Here is a 20,389-nt window from a genome sequence, read left to right on the forward strand (position 1 = left end):
AAATTTTTAAATTTTGATCTTTTCCCAAACTGATATACGTGGTATCATCTTCTCACACAATGCTGGGAGCAGCAGTGAGCCATAGCTCCCAGTCTGTCACACAGTCACAAGGAGAAACAACCCATTATTTATAGTGTGCTGTGTCATTACACTCTGAGGTCTGGCAGGGTAGGTGTATTTAGTGCATTTTCAACTTACAATGGGTTAATCAGAATGTAGCCCACTGCAAGTAGAAGAGTATTTGTATATGTAATAGATTTTTAATTAAAATGGAATCATACTATACAGAAAGTTTTATGCATTTCTCATAAGTGTTCTAAAAGAACAAATGTTAATGGGTTCATGTTATGCTATAATATATTTGTAATAGAACTATCTTAGCTTATATACTATTGCTGCATATTAAAGCTCTTCCCATTTTTGCATTCTTGGTCTTAATATCACTCCTGGTTCCATATTTTCCCGACCCACAGCCATGATGTCATCATGTACCCAGAACCTGAGTTTCCACTTACAGCTTCCAGTAAAGGCTGGACTTGATTCCAGTTAAACATTGGTAATCCTCTGAGAAACTGAAACAAAGACTCAGATATATGAGCCTTCCTGATCCCAACAATGCTAGCACTTCCATTTTTCTGGACACTTAGTAATTATTTTTTCTCAGAGGGCAACAGGTTTGTTATGTATGGTGAAAGGTCTCTGGTTGGTTCATTTACCTGTATAGGACCCCTTGAAGGGCAGCCCGAGCTGTCTCAGAAAGACATCATCCCCTCATGCCCTGTCTCCAATCCTACATTCATTGTTATTTGTATTCACAAATGTCTACATAGGTCTTTTGGTCCTAGAGAAGATAGAGTAGGTAGGACAGCTCCACTCCACTCTGAGCAGGAAGAAAGTCCTCTTTGTTTAATTAGGATGTCATCTTTCACAAGGTTAGGGATGCCCCAGTTTGACAGGGAGGTAGACTCTACCATCGGGGAACCTCTGGCTTGCTGAAAGAAACTCAGTTTGCTGCTCTGATCAAAGACTCTCAGAGAACTTGCTGATGGCATCAAGTGAGCAAGACAGCATGTGAAAATAAGCAAGAACTCAGAATGCTGGGGAGAAGACCTTCAGACCAAGTGGTCAGGATAGGACCACAGAACTGTAAGTAGCATGGGGGCAACTGGAGGAAAATGTATCTTGTTGCAACTGGACTAAGGCATCATGAGCTTGTCAGAACAAAAATTTGTAGAATACTCTTTTAAAAAAAATGATAAAGATACAAATTAAACAATATAAGAGTGATATTTTAAGTGAAAGAAGATTGTCCAATGGTAGATGAGCACATGCATTAACCTTATTTTCCCTCTCTCATGAGACCCCATCAAATTTAATTTTTTAAAGGCAAAAATCCCTTAGTAAGAAAATGGAAGACATCCTTCTGCAAAGGAAGAATTTCAGCCATTTCTAGAAAACTTAAAACTAACAGAAGGGAATCCGCTGACAATGCAAAGTAGGTGGCAGAGTGGGAGTCCTGACCTCCTAGGACCTTCTCAAAAGGGACTGCAACCACTCCCTATTTATACCCAGAGAGGTTCTGACTCAGAGACAGGAAACAAAGTGAGTGATGAAAGTGAGCAGGAGATTAATTCAAAATCTGGATAGAGTACTGAACAGCACTGATCCTGAGGCTAGAGACTAGAGAGGAAAAAGGACAGAGGGGAAAGAAGCAAAGGGGAGGATAGGGAGGACTGAAGTCTTCTCCAAGGAAATGTCACTGCCAGGGAGAAAAGGAACAGCAAAGGCTGTTGTCAATACCCTTAGTAAAAAAATGTCCCAATATTCTGACAATTCAGAAGCCCACAGCAAGATGGCCAAAGCCTTCCAATAGCCATCCCAAAACACAGAGCTCCTGTTGACTTCTAGCCCCTCATTCTCACACACGAACAGAAAACCCTGGCTTTTCAGACACTGAGGAAAGACTACAACATGAAAGAGAGCTGAAGAGAGCTAGAACCTCATCCATCACAGCCCAAAGTCAGAAGAGCATGTCTAAAGCTGATAAATCAAAGAATGGACTATGCACATCACTTAGAGATGCTTTAAAATTGAAAAGCAGAAGCAGATAAAAGTGGATATCCCTCAGTAGCAGAACAGGAGGCAGGGGAGTGGGGCAGGAAGGACAGGCAACTGTTGCTTTTTATTATAAATCCTTTGGTACTATTTGATTTGATTTTTTTTTTAGCTTTTAAAATATTTTTAAGAAAAGGTCACATTGTAAATGCTATTGCCAAAAAAGGAATCATCAGAATAATTCATTGCTGTAATAGTCTTAACTTTTCGTTCCTGAAGTTTGTTTTTTCAAGCAACCAACACAGATGGAGACTTTCTAGCAGTTCCTTCATGTGTGTCCAAGCTGGGTAGTAAGTGCCTTGTGTTTTAGGGAATTGTTACAGAGAAGGAACCAGATTAAATTACCCCTAAGTAATTTAGTGGAGAGTTTTCCTTTTGTTTGTCAGTAAAAGAAGAAATTAAATGGAAAAGATCAGGTAAGAGTGTTCTATTGCCTCCAATATTTCCCAAGCACAGACTACAATGGTTAATCTTTTTATGACATTTTCATACATGTGAATAATGTACTTGGATCATATTCACACCCCCACTGCCCTCTCTTGTTCCCCCTTCCACTTGTCCCCTCCTCTTCCCAAATTGTCCCCCTTCTATTTTTGTGTCCTTTTCTTTTTTTAACCTACAATCCATATATAAGAGAAAACATGGTATTAACCATTCTGAGTTTGGCTTATTTTGCTTAACATTATGATCTCAAGTTCCAACCATTTTCTGCAAATGACATAATTTTGCTCTCCTTTATGGCTGAATAAAACTCTGTTGTATATCTATACCACATTTTCTTTATTCACTCATCTGATGATAGCACCTAGGCTTATCCCATAACTTGGTTATTGTGAACCATGGCACAATAAACATGGGTGTGCAGGTGTCCCTATTATATGATGACTTAGATTCCTTCTGATATATGCCCAGGTGTGATATAGCTGGATCATACTGTAGTTCTAATTTTAGTTTTTTGAGGAACCTCTAATTTTAGTTTTTTTATTTCCAAGGTGACTGGACTAATTTATAGTTCCATCAACAGTGTATGAGTGTTCCTTTCCCCACCCTCCCATATCCTCACCAGCATCTGTTGTTTTCTTGATGCTATCTGTTCTGACTGAGGTGAGATGAAATCTCAGCATAGTTTTAATATGCATGTCCCTGATGACTAAAGATATCCAACATTTTTCAGTATTTAGTGGGCATTTGTACTTCTTTTGAGAACAATGTTCAATTCATTTGCCCTGTGATGGTTAATCTTAATTGTCAATTTTATTGGATTGAGAAGTACCTGGGAGAAAAGTAAAGCACACTTCCAAAGCTCGCTCTCTCTCTCTCTCTCTCTCTCTCTCTCTCTCTCTCTCCCCTGTCCTAGAACTAACAACATCCTATTGAGAAATGGGAAAATTGTAGGGGGGAGCAGATAAATGGTGACAAGATAGTGTCAAGAGCTATGCAGAGGGTTGAAAATGGTTCAATGACAGAGAATGGCTGGGTAGATACTTTGGCATAGATGATCAGAGTTTGTTGGCCTTTTTGATGGGTGACAATGACAAAGTCTAAATGAAGGGAAGAAAAGAGGGAAAGGAAAAGAGAATGTAAAGAATCAGTAGTACCACATAACGTAAGATGTGAGGTAGAGGATATAAGGATGTATATTGAAAGCTGTTGAAAATGGGGGAGAGGAGGGAAAGGGGTAAGGGAGAGCAATTGAAGGTATTAAACAGCCCAAAGTAGAGCACAACCACAGTGGGCATACATTGAGAAACCCCTTTGAACGTCAACTTAAATATTAATAACAAAAATCAGGACTGTAAAATAGGCACAGTGGTGGGGGGAGGGTACTTGGGGAAGGGCAGAGGGTGAAGCAAGGAGATTAAGGTGATGTTATATGGTTGATGTATTTCATATACCTATATGAAACAGAACTAAATAACCTCTTGCAATTGCTTTGGGTGGGATGGGAAAGGAGCTGAGGGAGAGACAATGGGGGCAATATAAATAACGTACAATATAAGTCTGATTGGAATGGTCACTTCGAATTCCCTCCTGCACAATGAATATATCCTAATAAAAATTTATAATAAAAGACATAAGAATCAAAAAGAAAAAAACAAATAAATGAAAGGAAGGAGCCAGGCTGGGAATGGTGGCATTCCAATAGAAAACTTCCAAGTGGAAGGGAAAAAACTTTAATATGACATATATATGTGTTATAAGAATACAAAAGGCCATTATGTTTGACCTTAGTAGAAGGAAGGGTGAGAAAAAACAGTGAGATGAGGTAGGAAATGCAGAGACCAGAATCATGTTGGGTTTGTAAGCCATGGTAAGGAATTTAGATTTTATTCTCAAGCTAACACAAAGTCTTTGAAGTCATTTAAGCAAGAGGAGAACTTTATCTGATTTATGTTTTCAAACTACTTCCTACCTGGAATGGTTTGAGGCTAGTTGTTGCATATGAATGCAGTTATTAAGCAAATAAAGAGGGTTAAGGTGAACTCAAATCAAGTCAGCATGATTTCTCCATTAGGAAGACAAATTTGCATTCATGCATTCATTCATTCATTTGAAACTATTCAGCATTTGCTAGTTGATCAGCACTATGCAGAATGTCAGAGAGATACAAGTCTTTTTCCTCAAAGAAGTTGTATGGAAGACCAGCATGGAAGAATATTGTTGAATAAGGTACTCAGCTGGAATAAAATTTGCGATAAGAACATGAAAGATTTTCTTTCTCTGAGAAAGTTATTGGGCCATCTGGCTTTAATAGGAACCAAGAAGGGATATCTCCCTTCCCTGTCTTCAAGAAGTGTGGTAAGCTTGCAAAGATCCCACCGTCCATGCCTTTTGATATTCCTTTCTACTCTTACTTTGGCCTAGCCATTACTTTTGCTGATGGGATAATGACAAACATAACATAAATGGAGACCTGGAAAGCCACTTGCACATTAGGGCTTGTTCTCTTTTGATATTCTTGAGAACCTTACAACTACCACCTTGTGAACAAACCAAGGTAACCAAATAATGAGAAACAGACGAGTGTTCTCCATCACTCCAGCTGCTATGGAACCAACCACCAGACATAAGTGTGAGCCATCCTAGACCAAGTCAAGTTAGTCCAGAACAGACATCCTACCACAGAAGATTAAGAAATAATATTTTGCTTTTTTATGATGGGTTTTTTCGAGATAGGGTCTCGCAAATAATTTGCCCGGGGGTGGCTTTGAACCATGATCCTCCTGATCTCTGCCTTCTGAGTAGCTCAGATTACAGGCATGAGCCAGCTAAGTCAGAACATTTTAAGGGTAGTTTGTTACACAGCAAAAGCTAACTGATACAGGAATACAAAAAAGTCAGTTTACCACTTACAAAGGAAAGTTCCTCACATACTTCAGTCTAAAGCCTGACTCCTTCTTGGCAATGACAACTGTCCCTCTTTCTCTGCTTAACATACACATCTATTGCTTCTACCTTTGAACACTTATCTACCTTAGTGGATTAGATGTTGATGGCCCTGGCCAAGATGAGAGCTGACCCTATCAAAGGTGAGTACAAAGGAATCTGAACAGGTTACAATGAACCCAAGTGAGTATACAGTGACTAAGGCAGACTGACTGTGTTGCAATCCTGACTTGGGATTGACAGAGAATACTAAGGGAGGTACCAGGGAAGAAAACACCCTCAGCAACATTGTTCTGAACTCTGCCCTATCCAAGAACTCTTCACTCAGTCCAGGGATCCACAACTCAATGAAGAGTCCACAAGTCAATAAGAAAGAGTTTATAGTTTCCTTCCTCAAAAAGCTCCAAGATAAACACAGTAAACACCAGTTGGATTCAGCTGCTCACATGTTGGCCTGCCTGGAGGAGGCAGATGCCAGAGATAGCTTCTTGAGGTTGCTTCCAGCCCTGCGTTTCTAGGAAATAGACAATTATGAACAACATGGATTTTATTATCGTGACATCTCTAAGATCTCTGCATAAAGCCTATATTTAAAAATATAAACATGTAAGTGAAAAAAAAATGTCGGGGGAATAAATATTTGTCTTAAAAGAGACCATCTGTTTCAAATTTTTATTTTAAAAAAACCAACATGTGTTTTATTTTAAATTTGTATGTGTGTTGTTATCCTTGGGTTAAGTATTAGGTAAATAGACAGAAGCATTGAGAATCCATTTTCCAGCAAATTTTGGTTAGAAATCCTTGTACACGTGATGCAGGAGATAATTTGGGGGCTAATTGGAGCTTTGTGGGCAGCCAACTCTTCACAGACCTCTCCCCCATGCAGTCCCTGTTTGATGGGGCTGGGGGTTTCCCCAGCACTAGTGTTTGTTTTGGACAAGATGGCATTTTACACCTCTGAGGACTCAACCAACACAACACGTTGCAGGCTGCTCTGAGGTCAGCCCAGATGTGCATGCAGATGCAAGGCAGCCAGTGTGGCAAATCCACAGAACCCACTTTTGTTGAAGCCTCAGTTGTGGCCTCAAAGCTCAGTCAATTTGGATGCAAGTCCTGTTTGATGGTGGGGGTGAAAGTCAAGAAAAGCTTTGCAAAGGAAATGGCTGTGTACTGGTCTTCAACAGGGAAGAGCATAGAGGTCATTCCAGAAATACAGTACAGCATGGAACTTAGAAGATCTGGGATACTTAGGAAATGACATGAAGTTTGGGTGACTGTTGGGGATGGTAGATGATGAAGAAAGGCTAGAGATGAGGTTGGAGTGGTGGCTGGGAATAGTGTACAATTTTTGCTTCTCTCTCTGTTGTTCATTCCTTCCTGATAGCAATCGTCTCTCCCCACTCATTCAGGGGAACTCATTCATCTACTGTCTGAGCTGTCAAGCTCCCTGTTCAGAACACCATACCCATCCATGGACACAGCAATGCATCCAAGAAGGTGGGTCATGTGACTCACTTAGGGAGATTAATGAGGATTGGGAGAAAGAACTTTCCCTTTCCTTCTGAGATCATGGGCTGAAAGGACCAATAAGGCACTTTCTCCTTTCCACTGCGTGGAGAGTTCCTGTTGTGAATGAAGACCAGAGAAACCAATCAGAGAGGAGCGAGAAAGGTGATAGACACTGCTTTTGTACTTAAGCTCTGCTCTACCTAACCAAGATGTTTCTCTTTTTACAAAAACTGGTCAGAATTGGATTTCTGCCCCTTGCATCTAAGAAATTTTGGGTTAATACAATTAAAGTCATAAGCCAGAATTAAACTTGCAATAAGAAGCAGACAACTCCACCTGATGTAGGCAGAAGCCCAGTTGTTCCAGGTGATAGAGAGAGCCAAGTGCCCATCAAAATATACCATCCCATTTCCATTAGGTAGGGTTATAAATGGAAATGGATGTCCAGCCAGGAATTATATTCCCAGCCCCCTCCCTCCCTTGCACCCAGATGTGACATGTGACTAAGACTCACCAGTGGAATGTGAACAGAAGCAATATGAGTCACTTTTAGACAAGACTTCAAAATGGACCTACCTTCTCCACACTGGATGGAAAGGAGGATGAGGAGTACTGAGGGGGATGACATGACCCAATGTAGAAGGAACTTGATTCCCAGAAACATCACACTGAGGACAGCCACAATCAAAGAGGAGTGCCTGCTGCAAACAGCTAATGTTGGCAAGAAATATACTTCTTTTGAGTTTGAGCCACTGATGCAGTTTAGGCATCTAGTTACAGCAGCTGAGATCACTCTGGCTAATACATTCTAGAAGTTGCTTGCAGTTCCAAAAGTCTGCTGTCTATTGCTTTGTTCTTCTTTCCCAGTTACTTATATCAGTGACTCCTACTGGTAGAATCCAGAGCCACAAAATCTGTTCATTTCCAGTATTTATTGAGTAACTACTACATACTAGATCATGTTCTAATGGTGAGAGAAACAATGAATTAGATGTGCCACATTTCACTGACTCTAAGTCATTGTCAACTGTGAGACATATCATTTTTATCTACTACTAAAATAAAAAGTATGTAACATAAAGAAAATATATTGCCAATTAATCAAAAGCTATCCTAATTTCAGAAATGTAAAAATGAATATATTAAAACTGATGAAATACAGTGTTTCTTAACTTCAGGAAACTGAAAAGAAGCTAATAAATCCAGATTGTACAATGCAAATACTTGAACAGGTACTAGACAGTTCATCTGGGGAGAGTAACTTGGCCTTAGAAGGGGAGATAGCTTCAACAAGGGGACTTTTGAGCTGAATTTTAAAAGAGAAAGTGAAGGCAATTGCTGGGAGAGGTTCTCCCATTGACAAGCAGGGTTGGATCTTCTAGATGCCTCCTCCACATCTTCAGAGAGGCACACATGCATCCCCGGGAATTAAACCTCAAAACACAAAGAGTAAATTCCAACAAGACAGCTTCATTTTCTGGATAAATGGAGACTAATCCTTTAGGTGCCAAGGCACAATTTTAACTGGATATTTTAAAATGGAAAACCTTCCAAAATATACCATAGTAAACCCTTGGCAACTGCAAAGGGCACACCAGGGGGTCTTGGTAAACTTCCAAATTCACAAATCCAGCTAGGCCTGGACAGACTCCTGGCTTGGTCTAGGATCACATTTACAGGAAAAGCCACAGTCATCCACTATAAAGCCTGGCACACACAGCCCCCTCTCCTCCCATGGACTCTACACTTTGTCTCTTGCTTGATGAGCAATTATGTGTAACCAATATATTGACCACACATGACTTACAATGTAGTCAAAGCACAATTATATTTTTGTCTCCCATTATCTCTTTCAACCTGACTCCACGTGGGTAGTCTTTCTCTACCACTAAATAAAAGATCTCGTAGGTTCATTACTTTTCAGTTCAGTGTGTTAGTGTGGTTAACACACTAAGCCAGTTGGAGTGACAAACAGTCCCAGTGTGGCAAATTGAATGCCTATTCCTGCACAATAATTAAACTTTCTAATTTGACCTAACAGCATGCCTTCCTCCCTCCTTACAGCTCCACTTGGCTTTAGGCTGGAAGCCCGTGGTAGGAAAGGAGGGAGTGGTTGACCTCTGCCTTCTTTTTGAGTCCTTTACTTTCTCCCACCCCCAACACATACACACACATACACAGCACTCACCAGAGAAATCTCTTTCCTGATCTCTTCTCCCCCCCACCCCATCCCACTTCACTCACTCATTTTATATTCTCAAGGTGGATAAGGTAGTGTCAAGAATTCATTTTTTTCTAAACATTCTGCAGGTGGTGACCTAACTTTGTAATTTCACAACCACTGTATCTTGGTGTCTTGTCCACCTTTTACTTTTAACATCCTAGGGATATATTATTAGAGATTGAATGTGTTTCCCCCAAAACTCATATGTGGAAGCTCTCATCCCCACAAGCTGGAGATCTCTCTCTCTTTCTCTCTCTCTCTCTCTCTCTCTCTCTCTCTCTCTCTCTCTCTCTCTCTCTCTCTCTCTCTTTGTCTATCTCTCCCTCTTTCCCCCTTCCTTCCTTCCTCCCTCCCCCACCCCATGTGAGCACACAGTGAAAGGTGGCCATCTGCCCATCTGCAAGGGAGGAAGAAAGCCTTCACCAGAGCCAGATCAGGCAGGCATCCAGACCTCAGTCTTCCACCTCCAGAGCTGTGAAGACATAAATTTCTGTTGTGTAAGCTCTTTGGTCTATGCTATTTTGTTATGGCAGCCTGAGACGCCCAGAGTCTTTGCTGAAATAGTATAACAAACAGCTTTCTCTCTAATCTTTCTCTACTTTCTGTGCCAGGCACATAGTAGGCATTCAAATAATATTTATTAAATGAATGATGAGAGAATGTATAGGACAATGATGGAATTACTCACTTCAGATGCCTGAGCCACTGCAGAATGCCACATTCCATTCTTCATGTATGTTTTTGTTTTTTAAATATGTAAGATCACATTCTTGTGTGTTTGTGTATATTTTAAGTCAAACAACATGGAATCAACATGAATGTATTTTTGTGTGTGTATACGTGTGTTAAGATAAACAACATAGAAATAGGTAGAAGAAAAAGAAGTTCCCCTTCACCAGTATCCTCCTCAGTCCATTGTATGCCCCTATAGTAAGAGAGAACACAGACACACAATTAGTGTGGTCTGTTTCTTACAGACCTTTACTTTCTGCCTGTGTGTCTATGAGCCACACACATGGTATTATGCTCTGTGTGTGCTATGACAACTTGCAATTTCTTAGATGACTGCATACCAGTGTATCCCTCATTTCTTTAAAGTACAGAGACACACCGTGCTTATTTAAATCTACGCCCCCGCCATGCATAGGCATTTCAGGTGTTTTTAAATTTGCCCTCAAATAACATTGCAAAATACACACTTTCACATGCCTCTTAGGGCACCTGTACAAGTGTTTCTCTAAGATCCACATTTCAAAGTTAATACCTGGCCTTAAGTGATTTGCATGTTGACATTTTTTTTTAAATATTTTGTGTTTTGAGATGGGTGGAGTCTCACTATGTAGTAGCCCAGACTGGCCTCGAACTCTTAATCTTCCCACCTCAGTCTCTTGAGTGCTGGGGTTACAGTGTATGCCATCATACCTGGTTCTGCACACTGAAATTTTTGATAGCTTCTGCCACACAGTCAGTTTACAAACCACCAGGAATTTCCTCCACCCCATGGAATATTTTACATAATATTAGATATTAGAAAAATATCTCACTATTTCAGTTCCCTGATTGCCAATCAAGTAGTCTATTTCTACTACAAGTCATCTGTTCCTAGTCTGTTCCTATTTTTCTATTTCATTGTTTGTGTTTAATGGTTGGTTGTTAGGAAGTCTATTTTGCAGTTATCAATCCTGTATCTGTTAATATATATGTTCCAACTACTCTCTCCCAGGCTGTCATTGGTCTTGCAATTTTGTTTGTTATCTTTGTTTTGCACAAACATTTTTTATTTTTATGAATATAGCAAATATTTTCTTTGTGGTTTCCTTTGCTACTTCCAATATTAATAAAATATTCATCTACATTTCTTCAAATGTTTTGAAGTTGTGTTATTTGTTTGTTCGTGTGTTCTGGTACTGGGAATTGAACCCAGGGCCTCACACATGCTAGGCAACCACTCTATCACTGAGTGACATCTCTAACCCTGAAGCTGTTTTTTTAAGTTTAGCTCTTTATTCCATCTGTAATGAATTTTCATAGATGGAAAAAGGAGGGAGCCAGCATCTTTTCATAAACTCAGTCTCATTTTTTGAACAATCTGTCCTTGTCCCCATCACTTGCAATGCCACATATATCATATACTAAACTACTCTTAAGATGTGTGTGTTGTGTGATGTTTCACCCTAACTTATCCAAATGTCTCTTTTCTTAAACTTTGATCCTTTCACTAGCACCAGGAGTTGGCTTTGGGGGAAGATGTATTTCTCACATATGTACAGAGATAGAAGATTCTTTTCACTTCCATGATGGAAGAAAGAATGCAAATGTTTCAGACTATTAATAAAGTCTCCTTTTCCACTCCAGGTTGGTACTGTCAGCAAATAAAATCTGTGTAAGCAAAATGTCAAATTCTTCCATGTCAGGGAGCATGCAAGTTTTAGATGCAGTGTTCCATTCAACCCCCATGAGCATATCAAATAATGTGCAACTGTTGTTGACCCAAAGTGGACCCTGGCCTAGGCTGTACTGAGAACTTGGACTGTTGATGCCTGTCTAGAACCAGCTCTCAAGAATAGGAATGACATCCATGTCAGTGGTATTGGACTTCTGACTGTAAAACATGTCCAGGTATGTACTGTAGAGGTGTGTTCTGAAATCACATCTTTCTGGCTTGTTTCCTAATGATCTTTTGAACATCCTGGATGCCAATCTCAAACTCCCATCTCCATGCAGAGCTAAAAGGCAGACACTATTGGGCAGAAAGATGACATTTTGTTATCTCAAATTGACGTGACCTGAAAATAAATTTGCCTTGCTAGCCAATTATTTCCAGAAAGAAAGCCCACAAGTCAATTGTCCTAAAACTAAATACATTTTATCTCTGATAGGCATTCCACATTTTAACTGATTTTTAAATAATGACCCAGTACAAGTTACTTCATTCACTTACCTTGGCACCAACATAGAGTTTGTCTTGGACAGGGTCCTGACAGTAGCATTGCTCAAAGCCAGGCATTCTCAGGTGCTTTGCCAAGATTTTATTTGGCCATGGCAAGGGTCTAGTTACACCAATCTTCAAGATTCTTAGCAATGGGCATTACTTCAGCCATGTCGAATGCAGTTGACTCTGGGGGGGGCCTGGTTTTCTCATTCATTTATGTACTGGAATGGACTCAAAGCAGCTTCAGAAGACGTGCTGGTGGACGGTGATGGAAGACTCATCCTAGTGTGAGTCAGTTAAGCCATGTGAATAGGTACTCAAAGGATAACAAAGAACACTGCCTTCAAGCCATCTAGGGAGTACAGTTTGAACATCCTACTGCTAAATATTTATATAAGAGTCCCGCTGAGAAATAACACTATTCAGAGAAGATTGCTGAAAGGATAAGCAGTTCATCCACTCTTCCAGGTTTCTAACACCCTTCCCTGGATCCTGCCAGAGCAGCTAAAACACAGGTACCTGGAGTGCATCATGTTGGCCCCAGCAGAATTGCTTTGGCTAAACTGTTTTTGGTGTGATGCCATCAGCATTTTTTATAATGTTACAAGAAACAGTTCCATGAAAAGCATCATTATATTTGGGCTAACTCGGTTGTTGAAGGCAGTGTTCATTACATTCTACAGTGTTTTCTTTATTAAGTACCCTCAGAGGTAATTCTGTCTGAATTTAATACTAAAAGTAGTAGTCCTTCTTCCAGGTAATTGGTTCATCTATTTGTGACATGACTTTCCAGATACTGCGCTGAGGAACACAAGGACAAAGGATAGTTAATTGGTATTCCATGATAAAAGTGTTTCATAATTTTTAAAAAGTTATATATTATATACGTAAAATTTTCTAGGGCAACACTAGTTATTTAGTTATTGACCATCGGATTTCCCTGAGTCTTTAATGTGCATTATGACATCAAATATAACATTTCTGGGGTCTCTGGATGTTCATAAGAGGCCAGTCTTGTTGTTGGGTCCTAATCATAAATGCTGACATAGGTGTTCAAAGGCCAAAATTGCCGTCTTTTCCTGAAACTTCTGGTTTATACCGACCATCTCCCCTGAGGCCTGGCATGGAGGCCTAGAGGCCCTGAAATGTTACACAATACCTGCCTTCTCTCACTCCCTCCACACTCCTGGCATCTGGCTCTACCCTATCCAGGCACACACACCCAAGAGCATGCCTGCGTCTCAGAGCTCTTCTCCTGACCTGGGAGACTGCTGTGTCTCTCTATCTCACAGCCTAGCTGTACTGTCACTTCACAGACTGTCTGCTCCTAAACCACCCTCCACTGATCTAGCTACTCAGGGTCTCTCCCTTCCTCTCTTTTCTTTTTTGTTGCCTGGATGTTTCTGGTAAATTTTTCAAGACTTTGAGGGAAAATGCTGGCATTTTATACACATCACAAGGGAGTTAATAACTGCTTTCCTTCTGTTCAAGGAACAGTCTCATCAGAGGATACAACCATCCTCTTGGAACATGTGTGTTCCCACATGCTTGCGCATTCCTTTGTTGCCACTATGCAGACAAAGGTTGTGTGTTCCCATCATCCCCACCACTACCTCCTCCTCTTCTAGAGCCAGGGCTAAGGGAGACTACATTCTGATAATGGGGACTATTGCTTATCAATTCCTCTCTTCTTTAGCAAAAGAATCCTCAGTTTTTAGCAGGCTTATAGCCACCCAGCATAAATATTGCATTTCCCAGACACTTTTGCAACCAGAAACAAACATGTGACTAAGTTCCACCCAGTGAGATATAAGTGGAACCGGAAGATCAACTTCCAGGAAGTATATTCAGGATTTGCTCTTTTTATTAATCTATCCCTTCTTTCTCCTGGTTGATTTCTCATGAATGATATTTGGAGTTCTTGTAGCCATTTTAAACTATGAGGTAGCACACCAAGCATGAGGGGCAGCAAAATGCAAGGAGCACAGCTCCTTGGTGATTATTGCCCTATGATATAGCCTGGACCCTTCTATGTGACACTTTGTTTAAGCCTTTGTTACGTAGGGCATTTCTGTAACTCACACAGCCACACTTTTCCCTAATTAAAATACTGGGTAATTGGCATTTTTACTGGAACTAGAAAGAGTCTGAGGCTGAAGGGACCCTCAGAAGTGGGAATATGTCAGTTGTCAAAAACAGAGCAAGAATGGGAGGTAAAGCCTCCAAGGTTCCCAGGAATCCCTGTGCTACTCCAAGCACAGTCTCTGAGTCAGTGACATTGGGATTCCCCAGTCTGTTAGACATGCAGAGTTCCAGGCCCCACCCCAGACCTACTGAATGGGAATCTTCACTTGAACAAGTTCTCAGGGAAGCCACATGCACACTGAAATACAAGAGGCATTACTTTAAGATCATGTAGAGACAAAGTCAAGGCCACAATGTCTGTTCATCACAGAGAGCTAGAATTAGGCAGAAATCATTTGGAAAGGACAATCCCATCTGGAAAACTCTTCCCACACTCAAGGTGATGGCAGAGCTGGCTGTACACTCCTCCTGGCCACCCCCTCCATGTGCATATAGCAAAAATAAATAAAAATCTTTTAAGTTACTGAAAGAAAGTGTAGCTTTAGGCTACAAATGTTAGCATAAAACTCAAATTCACATACTTCCTACTGGAAATAGAATCCCTGGCCAATAAACTAAAGAAAAACTAGTCTAGAAAAAGAGAAACTTCCAATGCAGAAACTGTTCCAGCAGGCTGCCTGCATGTCCTGGAGAAAACTCAGGACTCTGTGTGAAATGATACCTGCCAAGGAGTAGACAAAAGTCACCAAGAACACAAGGAGATAGAAGCTGTGTTAGTGCGTGTTACGATAGGAGACTGAGAATTCTGAAAAGGAATTTAAAATAAGTATGTCTAAAATTTCTCAGACTAGAAAAACATCATCTATACAACAAGCGCAGAATACTAGAAGAGTTGGTTTGTAAAAGAACTAAAAAAGAGGCTCTGAAAATGAAAAACATAATCATTCAAAAATGTTTCCAAAATAAGATCCATGAACACCAGGGTAAATAAAACAGGCAAGTTGAAAAAACAGACCTGAGAAATCATACAGAACATAGTACATAGACAAAAGGGATTTTTTTTGGTAGGGTTTGAACTCAGGACCTCATGCTTACCAGGCAGGTGCTGTACCATGTGAGCCACTCCACCAGTCCTTTTTTCTGCAGGGAATTTTTGAGATAGGACTTTTCTCTTTGCCTGGGCTGATGTGGAACCATGATCCTCCTGATCTCTGTCTCCTGAGCAGCTAGGATTAAAGGCATGAGCCACCAGCACCCAGCTGACAATAGGGAATTTTTTCAAATATGAAAAAGAAATGGAGGATGTATTTTAATGACCCTGAATCTGCCAAAATGTGCTGTGGAAAGAGAATGAGGGCAATAGGTAGTATTTGAAGAGATATTGGCTAACAATTTTCCAGATTTGAGAAAAGTTTCTGAGCCTGGGGTAGAAAGAGCACACAGAATACGTCAAGACAAATACTTACGCACAAGATTGTGAAACTACAGAACATCAAGGAAAATGATAATATTTTAAAAGACACTAGAGAGTAAAGATAGATTATCTTCAAAGAAATGTCTATCAGATGGATACCAGCCTTCTGATAGCTGCCAAAAGATGAGGAAATAATATCTTAAAAGTGCTGGGGGAAAAGTCAATCTTCAGTTCTATATTCAGTTGGCCCACATCTGAGACTGGGACAAAGGAAAGATATTTCCAGAAAAAGATTAAGAGTTAACTAAACACAGATCTTCTTTGAAATAGCCATGAAAGGAGTTTCCTTCAGAAAAACAAAGAGAGAGATGAGAATGCAAGGAGAAAATGTATTCTGAAAACAATTTATAAACACTTTGGCAAATCTAAATAGGTATAGCTTCCAAAAACAATAATGATGACAAACAGTGGGTAAAGACATGGTATAACTAAACATTAGAGCATGAAAGATAACATGAAGAGGTAACGTGAAAGATGGAAGCAAAATTAAAGCATCCTGGATGCTACATCTTTAGGAGTGTGTGTCCATCTTTAGGAGTGTGGGTGTGAAACGCGTGAGAGAAACTGCAGAAAGAGTGGAACTAGTATGGGTAACTTCAAAGGCAGAGGAAGGAATATAGGATTTCAATACAGGATCCAGGGATGTAGCTCAATGGTACAGTGCTTGCCTTGCATGTGCAAGGCCCTGGATTCAATCACCAGTACTGAAAAAATAAATAGGGAGATAGAGAGATAGATAGATAAAAGGGGGGCAGAGGGAAAGAAAAAGGAAAACAATAAATAAGATCTCAATATGCATACATATTCATGGAATGGGTGTAAAAATCACAGCCAAAGGCATAAGCATCAGAATAATGACAGAGGTTGCCTCAAGATGAGCTTGGAAAGCAGTCCAATGAAGATTTCACCACCACCATCAGTACTGGTTCTTTCTTTCATTGAAAAACAAAATCTATGGCAAGCATCCAAGACAAAATATTGGAACTCATTTTACCTAGCAGTGAGATAATGGTATATTATTTTTTCTAGACCTTTCCATAATTTAAATTTTATTTTTCCTTTTTTTCAAAATTATTGTTGTGCTGGGTGGGGGTACATAGCATTTACAAAGGTTCTTACAATGTACCAAATATATCATACTTAAATTCACCCCTCCACTGCTTTCATTCCCCCTTCCCTAAAACTTGGTGTAGCCAGCTTGTGTACTGGCCAGTTTATTCTACTTGTTATTCAAATAACATTCTTTTTGCTCTCTCGCTCTCTCTCTTTTTTTTTTTTTTTTTTTTTTTGGTGGTACTAGGCAGGCGCTCTACCACTTGAGCTACTCTGCCAGGCCTTTAAATTTCATTTTTAATTAAAACTTTTTTGAAAAAGAAAAGGGATACAAATCCAAAACCACTATGTTTATTAAAGAGATAGTGGAGGAGACGTAGAAAGTCAGCCTCTGTCCCATCCATCGGGTGCTATGCTGAAAGGTCAGTGGTAAATGGCAAGAAGCATCCAGATTTTGCAGGGAAAGAAAGAGGCATACATATATACATTTGTGTATATATGTATATTTACACACATACATACACCATATATAAAACACACACAAAAACCCCATAACTTCCTACAAAGCTGTGCTCACCCACATGAAACCATCCAGTTCCACAGGGCCACTCTAAGTGCTTGCCTCAGGCACCTCCAGATGGTACTCAGGGCCACTGCATAGGCAGGGACAGAAGACTCGTTAGCTGGCAAGAACTTGCTGGTGTGAAAGGAGGATGGGGTTAGAAAAAGGAGCCCACCCCACGTGCCACACACTAGGCAAACTAGCTCGTGAGAGGCCTAAAAACAGCTCTTTAAGATAAGTGTTACCATCGTCACAGAGTTACTATTAATATTTGCCTGAGGCCTTTTCCTGGTAAATTGTAGAGTTGGATCTGGAAAGTCCACACTCCACACCATTTCTCACTAAGACCGCCAACACTGCTGTTAAATCATGCCTGTTTTCCCTCTGCCCCTTAAAACCCCAACCCTGTGACCTTGACCCCAAGAGACCTGCCACCCCTGTCCATCTGACCTGTATGCATGCCTGAGTCTTCACAGTGGGGGTGCATCACTGCCCAGGTGTGGCCACTGGCCCTTCACAGCTGTGTCCACTGCAGCCACTACACTACCAATGTCAATGGCGGTCTACCCAAGCTAGGAGAAAACTGGAAAAAGTGAGCAAGGAGTTCCTCCGTTTATCTCTACAGTGTGAGAGCAAGTTTCAACAGGACAGAGATAGGAGCTAACATTTGTGGAATGTGTGCTCTGTGATTGTAGGAGCTGCTTGCATAGATTTTTCTCATTTAATCTTCCCAATACGCCTACAGAATATTCATAGCATTCATAGTTCCATTCTAGGTGTATAAACAACTCATTTGTAAGTTGATTACCTTATGGAAAGAGCGAGAGATAACAGGCTCCTGGTTCCTGGTTACATTACTCGTAACTTCCCATAGCCACCCCGGGGAGTTCACCAAGGTTATAGATGCCCTAGGATGATGATGATAGCATTTGTATCAACAATACAACAGCAAGTATTTATTGAGTACTTAACGTAATAGACTATGTATTTTATATCCATTATATCATGTTAGTGCGTGTAACAAATATATAAGCACAATAATGAATTTCATTTCACAATCAAGAACACTGGAGGTTTATAGAGGTTATGAGATTTGCTCAAATTGGAGTCTATACAATGATAGAGGTGAGATTTCAATCCAGATAATCTGTGACCACTGAATTAGTTAGGGTTAGATTTTATGCAACAGAAAAGGCCAATATAACAGTGACTTAAATAAGACAGAAGTTGATTTTGTTTCTAAGCTAAAAGAATGCTGAACATTATTGATCCAAAATCATTTGGCATTTCCTCCATCCTGGACCCAGTTTATCACTCTTGCCATGCCTGAAAAACAACCTCCATCTTCTTATTCTAAGATGGCTACTATAATGCTAGCCATCACATCTGCATTAGCACGATAGGAAAAAAATAGATAACAAGAGGTAATTAAACATCACCTATTTTTATGGACATTTTCTTAAAACACACACACACAAGCACACATCTGAATTCTAGTGGGGCCTCTGGTCCAATGCTCTTACCTTGGTAAGTTGGGCTAGACCAAGCATGAACACAAGGCAGAAACAAGTCAGTGGTTTCCATGTCCCTTTTCCACAAGATCTGTCATGCCATAAGTGCCATATGGGAAAACAGAAAAGTTTGGAAGGAATGGGAAACAGAGGAAATGCCCCTAATTCAGGGCCCTGCCAGCCACCCCTTCTGCCTCCCCAGTGGTAAGTGTGCCCTTTAGCAAAGGTGAAAGAGCTTTTGGATTTGAACTAGGGTTGACTGACTCCAAGTCCCATGTTCCTTCCAGTACACCATCCATCTTTCTTTTATTTTCTTTTTCTTTTTAGACCAACACTCTCCTCCTAGGAGTTACTCAGATGAATGCAGGGGCCCATGAGCTTTGGGCACAGCTGTTTCTAAAGCTAGGGAATCTCTCTAAGTCACTCAGTAGCAGAGGGAAGCTACAGGGTCTAATAGACAAGGATGATTTCATGATGAGTCACATTTGGTAACAGAAGGGTCTTTCAGATTCAATGATGTCTATACTTTTCTATTAACTAGGTCTTGTCTGGCAAATGCACAACAGCCCACACAATGGTAACAAGTTGTTTTTTTCTATAAAATGGCTTGCTTCCTTCTACCTCAAGACCTTCTCCTGGCAGACACTGGAAGCAGGATGTTTTGACCTCATGCACACTCCTGCCCACCAAATAGGAGGCCCTGAGTTCAAACCCCAGTACCTCCCAAAAAAAAGATAATTTTCTCACATTAATGTCCCATGTTTACCTCCAGTGCTTCTAATTAAATCAGTAAATCTACTCCCAAGTTAAAAAAAATTACAAGAATCCACTGACCCTTTCTATTCAATTTTGAGAATTCACAGACTCCAGAAGCCCAGTCTAGGTTATGAGCATGAGAGAGACACTGGGCTCAGACCTTTCTGGGTGAGAAGGAGGCAGGTGAGGGAGTAAATTCTCTAAGGACTGACAGGGAGGAAACCAAATTAGTGAGGACCCTGAGATGTGGCTGGGTTAAAATATGGTGCCACTGGATGCCTTTAAGCCTCACTAAACTTTCAGAATTAAATTTATAAACTCTTTCAATGCTTCTTTTTTGAATTCTCTCCCTTCTCTGACTTTAAAATTAAAGACCCAGTTCAATATACTTAACTAAAACTAAGGCTGGTGACAAAGGGACATTTGCCTTGATGGAGATCTTGACAGCTAGGGCCAGAGAGCTGGGGTACGAAAGAAGAAGAATGCCAGGCTCCAAGTAAGAAGCTGAACAGGTGGGGTGAGAGAGTGCAGAAACTCAGAATCAAAGCACTCTTCTCCTTGCTCTTCCTGAGTCTCACCCCTAGCGTAGAGGAATGAGAAAGGGCTTTGACATCAGACAGATGCTCATTTAGATGTTTCTATGACTGCATTACTTACTGCCTACAAGGTTTGAGCAAGTCATTGCATCTAAGTCACATGTTCAATGTCTGGCCTGTTGTTGATACCAAATAAACAAGAGTTCCTTTAGAGACTTTAGATGTTTTGGAGTACAATTAGCAGG

The 20,389-nt window shown here is 40.4% G+C and overlaps 1 long non-coding RNA gene across 1 annotated transcript in view; it reads right to left on the reverse strand.

Annotated features, from left to right (window-relative positions):
* Window positions 1-18,247, reverse strand: part of LOC141414799 (uncharacterized) — a 51,296-nt gene extending 33,049 nt beyond the window's left edge. Inside the window, exon 1 of the long non-coding RNA XR_012439667.1 lies at window positions 17,792-18,247. This is a non-coding gene — a long non-coding RNA (uncharacterized lncRNA). The remainder of the gene's footprint in view (window positions 1-17,791) is intronic.
* Window positions 18,248-20,389: the final 2,142 nt, after the last annotated feature.

The sequence above is a fragment of the Castor canadensis genome, chromosome 12 (assembly GCF_047511655.1).
Source record: "Castor canadensis chromosome 12, mCasCan1.hap1v2, whole genome shotgun sequence".
NCBI classification, from domain to species: domain Eukaryota; kingdom Metazoa; phylum Chordata; class Mammalia; order Rodentia; family Castoridae; genus Castor; species Castor canadensis.